The sequence below is a fragment of the Gorilla gorilla genome, chromosome 11 (assembly GCF_029281585.2).
Source record: "Gorilla gorilla gorilla isolate KB3781 chromosome 11, NHGRI_mGorGor1-v2.1_pri, whole genome shotgun sequence".
Lineage (NCBI taxonomy): Eukaryota > Metazoa > Chordata > Mammalia > Primates > Hominidae > Gorilla > Gorilla gorilla.
In genome coordinates, this window is record NC_073235.2 from 98,969,287 (window position 1) to 98,979,862 (window position 10,576).

General features: G+C 45.9%; 1 protein-coding gene across 6 annotated transcripts in view; it reads right to left on the reverse strand.

Annotated features, from left to right (window-relative positions):
• HECW2 (HECT, C2 and WW domain containing E3 ubiquitin protein ligase 2) overlaps positions 1-3,913 on the reverse strand; it is a 393,499-nt gene extending 389,586 nt beyond the window's left edge. Inside the window, exon 1 of one of the 6 annotated variants that reach the window (XM_055379315.2) lies at positions 3,636-3,913. The gene's annotated coding sequence lies outside the window, so the exon portion shown is untranslated. Of the gene's footprint in view, positions 1-2,569; positions 3,113-3,554 lie in introns of those variants that run through there. The other 5 variants (XM_055379323.2, XM_063695060.1, XM_055379322.2 and 2 more) reach the window with 5 other exon arrangements.
• Positions 3,914-10,576: the final 6,663 nt, after the last annotated feature.

The window sequence follows — 10,576 nt, forward strand, 5'->3', positions numbered from 1 at the left end:
TAGTAACTTAAGAATAAAACTATTTTATTCACTATGTGTGTAAATAGATGACAAGCAATTATCTCATTCTCCTATCTTCCTTCCTCCTATTTCATTTTTTCTTATATATTTTTCAGGTTTAAATTTTTCTGATTTTCTAGCTTTGCATTTAATAAATAAAAGACTTAAATAAGGCAAGACTCAAAATCTGGTGTCGGAAGAGGGGTGATGAAAAAAAATTCAGGATTCCTTAATATCTAGGGTGACCAGATAATTATCACCCAAACCAGGACACTTTTACATGTGAAAGGGGGTGCTTTTGATAATTAAGATAAACCAACAGGAGTAAACTGGCACTGTCACAAGCAAAGCAGGGCATCTGGTCACCTTTCTAATCTCTCATTCATATCCTGATACAAAAGGCATCCTGTGTATAATGAAGCAACCTCTGCCTCTGTTAAATCAATCAAACTTCAAACATAGTCCTCCCTCTTTCAGGCCAGGCCTGGCTTTTGATAACAGAGCTGGAAAGGTTTTCACCCAATGCTGCCATTCCCTGTCCAACACACCAAGCAAAACTGGTTCCAGTTTTTCCCAAGAAAGCAGTCAGCAATGCACAAGAATGTGGATCCAGGCCAGGCCCACAGCAAGCCCCAGGCGAGAAGCCTCTGGTTTCTCTTAAAGGAACACTTCACAACAGAGAAAGCCACCTGGTTAGAGGTTACACAGATACCAACCATAGAGACTTAACAAGCATTTTGAATGCAAGATCATTTCATTGATGTGTAGGCACATATTAAAACTGGGAAGATCCCAAAAGCCACCTCTCCTGCAAAACACATTCATCTAGGAGAAAACGCCAAAGCATCTGTCCTCAACTATAGGTAACAACCTTGGTTTCTTTGCCTTTGGCTGAAATCAGTGTTGCAAAAGCCTTTTAAAAGAGTAAGAAAATATAGGTTTTTCTCCCAAGATCACATTGCTCAAGTGAAACAGAACCAGTGCTTACTTTTATTTTTTGTCTCCTGTTCAGAGGGGTCAAACATTGCTCATAATCTTCATTAAATTTAGTCCTGTGGCTGGCAAATGTTAATTTACTGGAATATTTTCCTTCGCATTCATAAAGAGGGAAAACTAGCTTTGTGATCTGGTTGCAATCTACACAACACATAGATAATCCACAACAGTGGTAGGCGCAGAAAAGCTCCAGCTGGTTTATCTCAAATGTTCAGAATGATTTTGATTTCTTTACCGACACCACAGTCATTCATAAAGATTCATTGCCAAATGTTGCCCAATACCGTGATAGAGGCGATGGTGAAGCGAATGTCTTAGGCTGGGAAATCATCATGGTGCCCAAACCTCAGAGTCTGCGGCCAAATGCTGGGGATTTGGAAACCACCTGTCACGGAGATGGTGAAGGAAACTGGATTCAAACTAATGAAGACTAAAGTCTTTCCAGCCAGAAGACGGTTTGAGTCCAAAGGGCCATTTATATACAAGAGCTAAGACAGGTGCAACTGATTTTTCCCCAGAAGCAGCACGATTATTTTTAAGTTCAAAGACATTTTTGTTAATAAACTGCTTCACATAACCACATCGAAGCCAAAATGTGCCAATGAAATAATCAAAACAAATAGCTCAATTGGGACTTTTTGAATGTTCAACAAAAAGAAAAATTAAAGCTGGTTAGACTGCTGGATAGTAACGTTACAGTGTCTCCTTTAAGAGATCAAAATGTCTTTGCCACCCTCCACCCCACCCTACCCCACCTCTAATAGTGAAGTGGATAATTTCTGAAGAATACAATGACCCTTTATGCCTGGCTTCTCTAGTCTGCTAGGGATGCCATCTGTCTCCCACGCTATATAAACAATCCCGGCAGGAATCTTCTGATGACCAAACAGATTAGCAAACTCCAGATTTTCACACCATTAATAATATCCCCATCCAGATTAGGCCTTTTATTTTAATAACTCTAAAGATAAAGTCAATAACTGATCTTTCTTTCTTTGTAGATAACGTGTGTGTCATTTTAAAGATAACCTCTTGGAACTTACAGCCATCTGTTGGGAAGAGAAAGAAAAAAAGCTCTCTCAAAGCAACAGAAGAAATGAACCCTTGAGGGAATAGGAGAAATAGTAAAAAGAAAATCATATTTATAAGACAAACACATGGAGAGCTCTACTAATTACACTAAAATATTCTTCTTCTAAATGACAAACTTATAGAACACTACTCCAGAAAAGACAAGTTTCACACTTTCACAAAGGTATATATATATGAAAACAGAGTTTGCGTGAGCCTAGGACAGTGAAAGCAGAAATCATATCCAAAAAGCTAAAGGCCCCCGAAGTTTGCATGCTGTCCACCTCTATCTGTAATGATCACAAATGTTTTCCTTCCTGAAGTTTAATATCGATTGAACCCTTGTAACTCTAATTGTGAGCTCTCTGTACTGACTCCAAAGACTTCTAACTCTAAAAGAAATAAATGTGCCTGTAAAGATGTTCTCTAAATTAATAATAATAAACGACGAAAAGCACCCGAGCGCTGCTAATACTGAAGACAAGGCATGAGAGAGTCAGACCTCTGCAGTCGCGCGTCCTCGGAAACGTCTACGTCTAAATCTGCAGCCCCAGTTTGCTCCAGGCCCCAAGCTCCAGCAGAGGATGTTCACGGCACATTCCCAACCAAAAAGGAAATGAAGCGTCCTCTCCCTCAATTGATGCTCAAATAGACCCCAAAGTCCCAGTTTCCCTGGAGAACCAAACCATCCAACACATCCTGGTGCCTCTCGCCCGCGTTTCTGGGCAGCGGAAACCGAAATGTCAAATGAATGACCGCGCCGGGGCGCAAGGGAGGAAAAACAAAGCCACCTCCCGCCGTCCGCTACCTGCGGCGAGGGCCGCGCGCTCACCTGGGCTTTGCGCCCGTCGCCACAAGCTGCGGGTGGGGACCCGGCCGCGGGGCGGGAGGGCGCCCCCGAAGTCGCCCGGACCCGCGGCCCCGGCGCCCTGCGGCCGGTCCGTGCGCGCCGCGGAAAAAGAAGGCGGCCGGGGGCGCCGCCGCGCGTTGCATGCAGCTCACGGCTGCTGCGGCCGCTGCCACGGAGCCGAGAGTCTCTGCGCTGCAGTCCCCGACCCCGAGACCGCGAGAAACGCCCGGAGAGACGCGGCGCAGGGGCAGAGCGCGCCCGGCGCGCCCCTCAGCGGCTCTTCCCGCCGCCCTCCGCAGCGGGCTGGGTCTCGGCTCGCCTTTGTGCTGGCATCTTCGTAGCTCCCAGCGACACCCAGAGCTCTCGAGGCGGCTCCGCGCCGCCACCCACCCCCGGGTTACGCCACGGCCCCCGCGCGACCCGCCGATTGTGTCGAGTCAGCAGCGGCGGCGGGGACGCGCGAAGCCATGGCTCCTGCCCGCGCTCGGGAGGGCGCCGGGGGTCCTGCGCCTCCGGGAGGTTTGTGGCCGAGCGCGGCGCGGCCCCGAGCGGCCCCGCAGCGCCCGGCTCCCCGCCGCTCGCTCTCCAGGCGCCAACCCGCCCGCGTCGCCACCCTCTCGCCGCTCCCTGCCGCCACCTTCCTCCCGCCCGGGTGTCGGGCGTCCGCTCCAGCCGCGGTGCCCCGGTCCGCGGAGAGCGAAGAGTCCGGCCCCCTCACCTCCAGCCGCGCCGGCGCCCTTCCCGCTAGACGCTTCGGCGGCATCTGCCCGCACCGCCCTGCGGGACGCTGGGCTGGGAGCTGCCTGCACGTCGGGGACCGGTGGAAGGGAGGCGGGGGCAGAGGACAGGAGGGACAGCCAGACCTTGGCCAGCGGGACCTCCCTGAGGAAGGTGCGGAAGAACGGGGCGGGTGCGGCTGGGCGGAGGACGAGTCCCGAGGCTGCGGCGGAGCCTGAGTTGCTCTCCTTCTGCGAAGTCGAAGGACAGGAGGATTCCTAGAGGTGTCTCGGAGGGTGGAGGAGACCGTCTGAGGTCGTGCAGACAACACTGTTCCTCAACCCCACCAGAAAGCTGAATAGGGGAGTGTCATGCCTCGGTTTCCCCAACTGCAAGGGCAAGACGGTAATACTCATGTCGCACACACAGGGTGTGGTCACGATGAAAAAATGGATTATTGAAAGCGTTCCCGGATACTTTGCCTAAAGAGGGCACTAAAATTTAAAATTACTGTATTAATACTTTCGGCTTTCTGTTTACTTCTATAGCATCTTCATCAACCAGTCCCACGTAGGAGAAAAAGTAAAAATGCTAAAGTGTAAATATATTGTGTCCCTCCCCACCCACCCTTGCATCTGTCCAGATTTAGGGAAGATTTATTCAATTTTACAATTTAACTATATCCATATGGAGTAAGTCCCCAAATAATGGATAGCCATTCCTTTGGGACTTTTGAGTATGTGTGCTCAATATTACCCATCTCTCCGCCTTTTCTGGTAACAGCAGTTCATTATTCCTATGGGAACTGCCCTTCCCCCTCACCCACAATGAGTCTTTGTGGCTCCAGGGTACTGACACCTCCCACCCTCAACCCCCAGAACTAGCCAGTCATCTTCCGGACCGCAGTGATCGGTTCTGGGTTGGGCGTGTTGATCCAGGAACTCGGCCTAGGGCTTTGGATGTATTACTGCAGAAAAATAAGCTCTTTAAACTAGGATAACTAAATTGGAAGGATATAAGCCTACGGTAACAAGGACCAACAGTGCATGCCAATGAAGCCAACTTTGCCGGAAGAAAAGCTGCGGGTGAGAGGGTGATGTCCCACCCTCTCAGGAACCTCAGGAGGTAGATGTGTCTGCAGTGAACTCTACCCTTGAAGCCAATAAATCCTCTCTCTTTTATTTCAAGTCAGTGTCAGCTGTGTTTTGTCACATGTCTCAGAGGAGCCCTGACTCCTTAGTCCCCTGGATCTGTCAGCCCAGGCATCACTGTTAGGCTCCTCCACAGAATCAAAGAGCCCCACCCCACAAAAGGCCCAATTCCAGTTCTTGCTGGAAGAACAGGGATCCTAGAGGTTTGTTCCCACATGATGTTCTCCTTCACAACTTACTTAAATCCAGCAACCCCACACCTGCAATCCTTAGCTTCTTTGTGTTGATTAACCACTATGTTACATTCTAGTCAAAGTGGGCCAGGTGCAATGGCTCACATCTGTAATCATGCCTGAGGCAGGAGGATCTCTTGAAGCCAGGAGTTTAAGACCAATCTGGGCAACATAGTGAGACCCCACTAACACAGGAACAGATAACCAAACACTGCGTTTTCTCGCTCATAAGTGGGAGCTGAACAATGAGAACACGTGAACACAGGGAGGAGAACATCACATCAGGGAGGAGGGGCCTATCGGGGGTTGTGGGGCTAGGGGAGGGATCTCATTAGGAGAAATACCTAATGTAGATGATGGGTTGATGGGTGCAGCAACCACCATGGCACGTGTATACCTATGTAACAAACCTCCACGTTCTGCACATATATCCCAGAACTTAAAGTATAATACATTAAATAAATAAATAAAAATAAAAATAGCCAGGCACGGTGGCCTGAACCTGTAATCCCAGTTACTCTGGAGGCTGGGGCAGGAAGATCAGTTGAGCCCAGGATTTCAAGACTGCAATGAGCTGTGATTGCATCACTGCACTCCAGCTTGAAGACAGAGCAAGACCCTGTCACCTTGTCAAAAAAGAAGACGAGGAGGAAGAAGGAGGAGGAGGAGGAAAAAGAAAGAAAAGAAAAACAGAAAAAGAAAGAAAAGAAAAAAGGAGGAGGAAGGGAGGAAAGGAGGGAGAAAGAAGAACCCTAAAAATGAATAGAGGCAAAGTGAATCACTATTGCTGCCCTAGGTCTTAAAAAACATTTTTCTCTCACTTTAAAAGCAGCCCCAACTACCTTTAAAACTTTCTACATATCGACCATTAAAACCGAGACTAAGGCATCAAAGAACATTAATAGCAAAGTCATCCTAAAAATCTCAGACTTGCAAAGGTGTGTAAAGATTAGGTAGGTTCTTTCACACTGCACTCCGCGTTCGTCATCACCACCACTGTCCTTCACAAGATCTCCGACCGGGTCTCACTTATCCTCTCCTGGAGCCATTCCTTTAAAGAGAACTCAGTACTTCACAGGCTGGTCAATTCTGCATTGAAACTGGCCTGACATTAGGAAGTGATCCCTTATATTGAGTTAAAATATTTCTTCCACCTGAGAGTACTCCAAGCACTGAAGACAAACTTGTGAACCACTTGAATTGTCTCTTTTCCAAGATCTTTGCATGACCCATAAGTCATGCAGGACACATGGCAATGTGTCCTGACCCTTCATCATCCTAGGTTACTTCCTTTCTACGGATGTGCCAAGGTTTGTGACTGCTCCTTCTAAAGCATATGGCCAAAGCTAAACCCAAAGGCAGATTCCAAGAAACTTATACTCCAGCCCTCTTCCAACAACACAGAAGGAGCCTGAGAGACATGTTCATGTGGTCTTATATTTTTATAAAAGCTTCCAAAGTAAGATATTTTAATCTCAAGCGATTTGCAGTGGACTGAATGTTTGTGCTCCCCAAAATTCATGTGTTGAAATCCTAACCCCTAATGTGATGGTATTAGGAGGTGGGGCCTTTGGGAGGTGATGGAATAAAGGCCCTTATAAAAGAAACCCAAGAGAGCTCTCTCACCCTCTTTCTGCCTCTTGAGGATACAAAGAAAAGATGGCAGTCTGCAACTGGAAGAGGGCCTTCCCACCCACATCACAACCACACTGGCACCCTGATCTCATTCTTCTGGCGTCCAGAACTGTGAAAAATAAATTTCTGTTGTTCATAAGCCACCCAGTCTAGGATGCTTTGTTATTGCAGCTTGAATTAAGACAAGACTGCTGTCTCTTTTCATTCTAACTTCCATGTTGTCCTAATTCCCCTTGTTCTGAAAGAAGTGGAGTGATTGTGGACATTTGTGGGGATCTGGCTAAAGGGAACTTGAATTGGTTAAGTGGAATACATTTATGTGGTCTGTGGGCATTAAAGTTGTAACAGTGACGTCTATTTTGACTGCGCAAAGACAGTCACTTGGGCCCTTCAGTGTTGTGACACAAAGGTAAAGGGATGGAAATTATACCACCAAGTATTAATAACTGCATACTTCAGCACCCAGCACAGAAGTATATGGGTAACGGGGTAAATGATGTTTGAAATGTATGTATGGATTCAGAACTAGAATATGGAAAACCCTCCCACATCTTGTTTATATGTGAAATAAATTTAATAGTGATTTTCCTAAATTTTGAAACAATCCTAAAAATATGTTACTTTCCCAATAATGCATTGTGGACTGAAAAGAAACTCCTCTAAACTATCAGTAATAAAAACAAATTTTAGTCAACTTTACTAGTGAAAACACTGGAATATCTATTAACTCTATAGAACATAATGTCACAAAATCATTTTCATATGAAGAATAAATCAAGGAGTATAAAGCCAAAATACGTAGGAAAGACATATCACAGAGGTATGTCAGGCAGTTAATTAATTTAAAGATCGTGGTATTTTTCTGTATTTGGTGATCTAATACTTGTAAGGTCGTTTTGTTGTTGTTGTTGTTGTTGTTGTTGCTGTTTGGTTTTTTTTTTTTGAGATGGAGTGTCACTGTCGCCTAGGCTGGAGTGCAGTGGCGCGGTCTTGGCTCACTGCAACCTCCGCCTCCCAGGTTCAAGCAATTCTCCTGCCTTAGCCTCCAGAGTAGGTGGGATTACAGGAACCCACCATCACATCTGGCTAATTTCTGTATTTTTAATAGAGACGGGGTTCAACCATGTTGGGCAGGCTGGTCTCAAACTCCTGACCTCAAGTGATTCACCGGCCTCGGTTTCCCAAAGTGCTGGGATTACAGGCGTGAGTCACCATGCCCAGCCTTGTAAGATTCTTTGAATGTGCAAATTGTTGTGATTTTTTTATTCTGGATATATATTCTTTTCAGTACCTCATTTTGTATGTATAATGTGTATTTTTTTTTTCTTAAAAAGTGTCCTGAATTGGGAGTTCAAGACCAGTCTGGCCAACATGGTGAAAACTGTCTCTACTAAAAATATGAAAAATCAGCTGGGTGTGGTGGCAGGCACCTGTAATCCCAGGTACTCAGGAGGCTGAGGCAGGAGAATTGCTTGAACCTGGGAGGCAGAGGTTGCCGTGAGCCGAGATCATGCCATTGCACTCCAGCCTGGGCAACAAGAGCGAAACTCTGTCTCAAAAAAAGAAAAAAGAAAAGAAGGGAAGGGAAGGAAGGAAAGGGAAGGAAAGGGAGGGGAGGGGAGGGGGAGGGAAAGGTGGGGGCGAGAGGGGAAAGAGAGGGGAAGGGGGGAAGGGAAGGGGAAAGGAGGAGGAGAAGGGGAGGGGAAGGGGAAGGGGGAAGGGGAGGGTAGGAGGGGAAGGGGAAGGGGGGAAGGGAAGGGGAGGGGAGGAGGGGAAGGGGAGGGGAAGGGGAAGGGGGGAAGGAAGGGGAGGGAAAGGGGAAGGGGAGGGAAAGGGAAGGGGAGCGGAAGGGGAGGGGGGAGGGGATGGAGAGAGGAGGGGGAGGGGATGGGGAGGGGGAGGGGAGAAGTGTCCTGAATTGTATAATCTTCAGTCTCCACAGAACCTGAATCTGTCCTCAGTGTGACCTAATCTGTGTAGTATTCAAAGAACTGGAGCTTCCAGGCCAGGCACCGTAGCTCACGCCTGTAATCACAGCACTTTGGGAGGCCGAGGCAGGTGGATCACTTGAGGTCAGGAGTTCAAGACCAGCCTAGCCAACGTGGTGGAACCCAGTCTCTTCTAAAAATACAGAAATTAGCCAGATGTGGTGGTGGGTGCCTGTAATCCCAGCTATTCCGGAGGCTGAGGTAGGAGAATCTCTTGAACCTGGGAAGCGGAGGATGCAGTGAGCCAAGATCACACCACTGCACTCCAGCCTGGGTGACAAAGTGAGACTCCATCTCAAAAAAAGTGGGAGATTCCAACCGAAGAGGTGACTAACTTAAGCACAATATCGCCAGGAGACAGTCATTTCTGTAGTATTTTATCTGTCAACCATCCTAAGAGAATGAATTAATAGTTACAGCCAGGGAATTTGTAGAATGACCAAAGGATATCCATTTGAATGCCAAAATATATTCTTAGATGTATTATGACTTTTCTGCCTTTTTAAAGAAAGTATACTAAATATAATTGACTCATTATGTTCATAGTGGCTATGATTTATTTATCATGCTCTAATTCAGTGATACTCTTAGAAGCTTCTATGTAGAAGTGGTCTTGCCCTTAGACTAAATGGCCTCAGGCTTCTATCGGTTTTTTTGTTATTGTGGTACTTTAAGAGTAACTTTTTCTCTAGGACCTCGCATTTTTTTCCTGTCACCGCTCATTTTTTTCCTTTCTTGATAATCTTTCTTATCTCATTCTAATTTCCTGCTTATGGTTTTATATGGAATTGATAGACTAAATAAATATTAGAACTTTGTCTAAAATGGCTTGTGGGAGGGAGGAGGTTCAGTGGATAATGGACACGAACTTTGGTGCATAAATTTCGTGATCTCTATTTTGGTTGCTCAGTATCCTCTCTTTCTGTCTTCCAGTTCTCACTCATTACCAATGATGAGAATCTCTGGGTTCTCCATTTCACATATCCTTTAAGTAAATATTTAATAACCACTTACTAATGAGAAAGGATCTCTTCTAACTAGTGAGGATGCAGAGGTGAAGGGAATAGACAAAAATCCCTGCCCTTGTGATGCTGATTTTCTAGTGGGATAGGGAAGCAGAGATCGAATAATAAGCAACATGTGGCAGAGTATCAGTGCTTACAAAATCCGTATGCTCTTCTACATTTTCCATCTCATTTGCAATTAGGATAGCCATGTGACTACTTCTGGCAAATAGAATTTAAGGAGTTTTGATGGGGCTCACTTGTGGCTGTGAAGATTAAGAATATAGTATGACTTCTCTCATTCTCTTTGCCTTCACTGGAAACCACAGAGGCCATGTGTTGAAAAGGTATCCTCACAAAATGGAACGAGACTGGATCCCTGAGCCATCATTTGGTGGGGTCCTGTAATGTGAGCAAGAAAGAAAGTGTTAAGCTACTTAGATGTCACCCACACTCAGAGACTTCACTCATTTGTCTGCCTAAAATGGATATTTGGTGACCAGAAGGCAATATATTGGTCTTTACCAGTAACTATGTCCTTCTATATGTTTCCGAGGCTTCCTTGTGTTAAATGGCAATGTGACTAACTATCCAATGAAATGTGAGCAGAACTAATATGGGTCACATCTGGGCCGAGATGGTGAATTACATAATGTGCCTTCTCTGTCTCCCTTTTCCCCTTCCCTAGAGACCATAAAAGGCCACATTTTGAAAGATAGCAGCACTGCAACATGAAAGTCTGGCTTTCTGAGTTCCACTTGGAAAACAGCTACCCAAGAGAATAGCTCCACTTACCCCTAGACTTGTTACATGAATAAGAAATAACCATTTCTCATGTTAAATCATTCATATTTAGGAGTTAGTTGTCAGAACTGCTAGTGTTACTGATCCTAAGCACAAATAAATCTAAAAATATAAATTATGTTCACAT